This window comes from Megachile rotundata, unplaced genomic scaffold (assembly GCF_050947335.1).
Source record: "Megachile rotundata isolate GNS110a unplaced genomic scaffold, iyMegRotu1 scaffold0810, whole genome shotgun sequence".
Lineage (NCBI taxonomy): Eukaryota > Metazoa > Arthropoda > Insecta > Hymenoptera > Megachilidae > Megachile > Megachile rotundata.
The window spans coordinates 72,501-77,500 of record NW_027474107.1 but is presented as its reverse complement, the minus strand read 5'-3'; the positions used below and the strand labels follow the sequence as shown (position 1 = coordinate 77,500).

Here is a 5,000-nt window from a genome sequence, read left to right as displayed (position 1 = left end):
AAATTTAGAGTGTGACACGGAGGCTTTCACGCGGGGGGTGTCCGGGTAACCGATGGAAATCGAACCACGAAACCGCTTCGACGAACGAAGTCGCAACTTCACGAGAGTCCGCCTGCTTACGACGGACGATATGGTAACGTATCGCTTTACGGACCGGCTGAGAAGCGAAAACGATAGCGTAGTCTCCTTCGTTGGTAGACCGATCTGACGCCGGCCATGGAGTGTCCGTATTGAATCTCGCGATACCGCCAAGACGTCCAATATATGTAAGCAGCGAGCAGGAGACTCTGTGTTACGCGCGACAGCGCGTTTCGTATTTTCCACGGTTTTTGAATGACTTTACCACCCGGAACGGACTGAAAACTCGCCGCACGAAGAGAAATGCGTCACAGAGCGTTGTTTCATCGGCGGTTCTGTAGTTTTATACGGTCCTTTACCCGTCCATGGACGTTATCGTGTCGTCTTAATCATCAATCAGCTCGGGTAAATCTGTGAACAGAGCTATGACGGGACGACGTCCGAATACCGATACTCGATCTTGCGCTTGGATTGGAGTTAGTATTCTATGGACAATCGAACGAATTTATAAACCAGGTTAAATAAATCACGTACATACTGGTTTTCAGACGCTGAGTTGTTAAATATGAACAAAAATTTTTATACGATTACCCTGAACGGTGGATCACTTGGCTCGTGGGTCGATGAAGAACGCAGCTAATTGCGCGTCAACGTGTGAACTGCAGGACACATGAACATCGACATTTCGAACGCACATTGCGGTCCACGGATACAATTCCTGGACCACGCCTGGCTGAGGGTCGTTTATATAACTAAAGACTGCTTGCGTTTGCCTTTAGCAGCAAAAGGTTTTCTCTTCATTGTTAAATTTTTTTCGGTACCGCTCGTCGTTCGACTAGATAAAACGAAACTGTTAAACGCCGAAAAGTCGAACGTTTCGGAGCGGGATCCGATGGTCGAACGCGAGAGAGAGAACAACTTGCGAAATTGGCGAAAACGTACGAGCGATGGTTGGACATTTCGTCGGCGTTTGACGCGGAGAATGTTAAATGGAACGTTCGTGTCTCGCCCTCTCTTTGCTAGTGTTCATTTTTTTCACAGGCGACAGAAGAACATTTTCGTATATCTCGCAATTCTTAGTTTTTAGGATCTTCTCGGCGGAATGCGCTTATCTCGGCTTGCGTGAGTCGTGGTTTCTAGTTAAACCCCTAAAAGAGACCATATACGACCGCCCGTGAAAGAGCGCTCCCGAGTCGAAAACACCTAACTACAGAAGGATATTTAGACGAGAGAGAAAATGATTCTTCGCCCTGCGAGAGAATTGTTAGACACCAATTGAAGGAAGCAAGCCGAGAGTAGAGCGTGTTTACGGCGTTTCTCCGCGCTCCCGACGTTGTCTGAAATGATTGTCGAATTTTTTTTTCGACGGTGCGAAAGTTTATACAACGAGGGGAAAAGTTAAAAATAAACGTGCGACGGAAGCTCTTTCACGGTTAAATTATTACGAGATCGTAGCTTCGCCACGTTTTTTTTAACATTTACAAGCGCAGATCGCTTCGTTGTCGTTGATTAGAAGCGGAAGACCGCGCGATCCCAATACGGGTTCCGGTCGTCCAGTCCTCGAAGTGCATAATTGTGCCGGACGGACGTTGAAAAACCCGGACCGATCGAACGATAAACGCTTATTTGGTGATCGTCTTGCGAGAGTCTCCCTTCATTGTTGTTCGTGTGTTAAATTTCTTTTATCGAACAACGGTCGAACGCAAATGAACAATGACATTTACACCGAAGATCGATCTCGAAACGCTTTTGTTCCTCCTTTTGTGCGCTCGTGGTTTCATCGAACGATATATACACGACGAAGGTGTACCACGCACGTTAAAAATGGGATTTCTTTTTTCCTTTAACCCTTTATTCTCTGGACCATGATAAGTCACCGATGGTTTACATGGCTGTCTCTGGCATTCTCGCCCTTTTCTTGGGATTTTGCGTCGGAACGCGACAGCAAAAGAAAAAACGTATCGGACGATGCGTCTTTACGGTTTATCGACCGTCGAGTGTATATTCGAACGTAAATATGTTGTAACGGTATATGTATCCTTTAGGGGACAAAAGAAACATGAAACGATCGTGTGCGAGAGCGCGCCGAGGGTAAGAAGAAAAGGTGTCCGACCTTTATCTCCTCGTTGTCGTAGTCTCTCCTCGTCGTTTGTTTTAACGCGCCCTGGATAGATAAAAAGATATATCCGATTATAATATATACATATATACTCCGACGCGAGTCGAGAACAACCGGACGTCGTCGTCGTCGTTTTTTTTTTTTGTCGTTGTCCCGCCTGCCCGAATATGCGGCGTTTTAAGTGCCTTTTTTCTTTTGTCGAACAAAAGAGAGAGGAGACACCGAGCTTTCATTTTGGCTCGTACGTACCTTCGAGTAGTCGACGATATTGTGTTGATCCGAAAAGAGAAAAATAGTTGGTTATCGAACGATACAAGGAAAAAATCGAACGACATAATCCCTGTGCGTCGTTGGTATTAATATACCTTTCGTATTACGTGTCGAAACCCCGAAAAGAGCGTACAGTTTGTGGTATAACTTTGAAAAGAAATAATAAAATTTCGACGACCTCAGAGCAGGCGAGATTACCCGCTGAATTTAAGCATATTAATAAGCGGAGGAAAAGAAACTAACAAGGATTTCCTTAGTAGCGGCGAGCGAACAGGAATGAGCCCAGCACTGAATCCCGCGGTTAACGCCGCTGGGAAATGTAGTGTTCAGGAGGATCCGTTTATCCCGAGACATCGAATCGCGTCCAAGTCCATCTTGAATGGGGCCACTTACCCATAGAGGGTGCCAGGCCCGTAGCGACCGGTACGCGTCTCGGGTGGATCTCTCCTTAGAGTCGGGTTGCTTGAGAGTGCAGCCCTAAGTGGGTGGTAAACTCCATCTAAGGCTAAATATGACCACGAGACCGATAGCGAACAAGTACCGTGAGGGAAAGTTGAAAAGAACTTTGAAGAGAGAGTTCAAGAGTACGTGAAACCGTTCAGGGGTAAACCCGAGAAACCCAAAAGATCGAATGGGGAGATTCATCGTCAACGAAGCTGGCTCCCGTGTTGGTGCGATAGTGCCCCGGATGGTCCCGTTACGGCGGGTTTCCCATCGGCGTGGGCACACCACCCGCGGCGAATGTTCCGGCTATGTAGTCGTGCACTTCTCCCCTAGTAGAACGTCGCGACCCGTTGCGTGTCGGTCTAAGGCCCGAGGCGAAGACTGTCCGTCGCTTTTAGCGTACGATGACAGCCCCTTGGATGCCCGGCCGACTGCGCGACGGTACTCAGACGGTATCGGGCCGCAAAATTCTCGAACGCACTGCGTCCAGGACCGCCGCAAGCTCGTTCCAGTCTAGATACCGGATGTACGGACTTAGCGCCGTAACCGGGCCTGGCGGGCTGTTGGCAGGCGGAGTCCTTGGACTGGCCAAACTTTGAATTACCGGTCGGCGACGCTATTGCTTTGGGTACTCTCGGGACCCGTCTTGAAACACGGACCAAGGAGTCTAACATGTACGCGAGTCATTGGGATTTGATAAACCTAAAGGCGAAATGAAAGTGAAAGTCGTCCGTGAAGTCGACTAAGGGAGGATGGGCCTCGTTACGATTAGGCCTCGCACTCCCGGGGCGTCTCGTTCTCATTGCGAGAAGAGGCGCACCTAGAGCGTACACGTTGGGACCCGAAAGATGGTGAACTATGCCTGGTCAGGACGAAGTCAGGGGAAACCCTGATGGAGGTCCGTAGCGATTCTGACGTGCAAATCGATCGTCGGAACTGGGTATAGGGGCGAAAGACTAATCGAACCATCTAGTAGCTGGTTCCCTCCGAAGTTTCCCTCAGGATAGCTGGCACTCGACTCGAACGCATAACGAGTCTCATCTGGTAAAGCGAATGATTAGAGGCCTTGGGGCCGAAACGACCTCAACCTATTCTCAAACTTTAAATGGGTGAGATCTCTGGCTTGCTTGAATTTTCATGAAGCCACGAGATATAAATTGATAAAATTTTTCTTGGATCAGAGTGCCAAGTGGGCCAATTTTGGTAAGCAGAACTGGCGCTGTGGGATGAACCAAACGCAGAGTTAAGGCGCCTAAGTCGACGCTTATGGGATACCATGAAAGGCGTTGGTTGCTTAAGACAGCAGGACGGTGGCCATGGAAGTCGGAATCCGCTAAGGAGTGTGTAACAACTCACCTGCCGAAGCAACTAGCCCTGAAAATGGATGGCGCTGAAGCGTCGCGCCTATACTCCGCCGTCAACGGCAAGTGCGCAGGAACGGGATTTAGTTCCCGTTCTCCATGAAGCCTTGACGAGTAGGAGGGTCGCGGCGGTGTGCGCAGAAGGGTCTGGGCGTGAGCCTGCCTGGAGCCGCCGTCGGTGCAGATCTTGGTGGTAGTAGCAAATACTCCAGCGAGGACCTGGAGGACTGACGTGGAGAAGGGTTTCGTGTGAACAGCCGTTGCACACGAGTCAGTCGATCCTAAGCCCTAAGAGAAATCTAATGTTGATGAGGTGTCCTAAAATTCACGCTTTTCGAACGCAAATGACAAACATACGTACGCTCGCACGCACGTACGCGCGCAAAAGGCAAAAAATGTTAAAAAGAGAAAAAAATTGCAGTTAAATAACAATTTACGTCGCCGTCGTTTCGTGTTTGTGTCCTAATCCACCGCTCGAACATGATCATTTTTATTGATAAATTGACAAAAACGTTGAACGCTGAAAAAAAATGATCGCGGTTCGGATCGATGGATACTTCACGTTCGACGTGATGCGACGTTGTCGAACGCCTGAAAGCGATTTTTTTTCTATTTTTTGCTTGGTTAAATCTTACAAACTATCGAACGCAAGTCGTGTCGTCGTTGCGTCGCAGATGCGTCGTTGTTTATATAATTTTGCGTGATTTGGGAAGAAACACACCCATCGG

The 5,000-nt window shown here is 48.5% G+C and overlaps 1 non-coding gene and 1 pseudogene across 1 annotated transcript; both read left to right on the top strand.

The window, feature by feature from the left end:
- The first annotated feature begins 666 nt into the window (after positions 1-666).
- LOC143266464 (5.8S ribosomal RNA) lies at positions 667-821 on the top strand. Its single transcript, XR_013041439.1, has one exon. It is a non-coding gene; the product is annotated as a 5.8S ribosomal RNA (ribosomal RNA).
- A 1,820-nt stretch (positions 822-2,641) lies between these two features.
- The window catches only part of LOC143266461 (large subunit ribosomal RNA), a 4,853-nt pseudogene continuing 2,494 nt past the window's right edge, over positions 2,642-5,000 (top strand).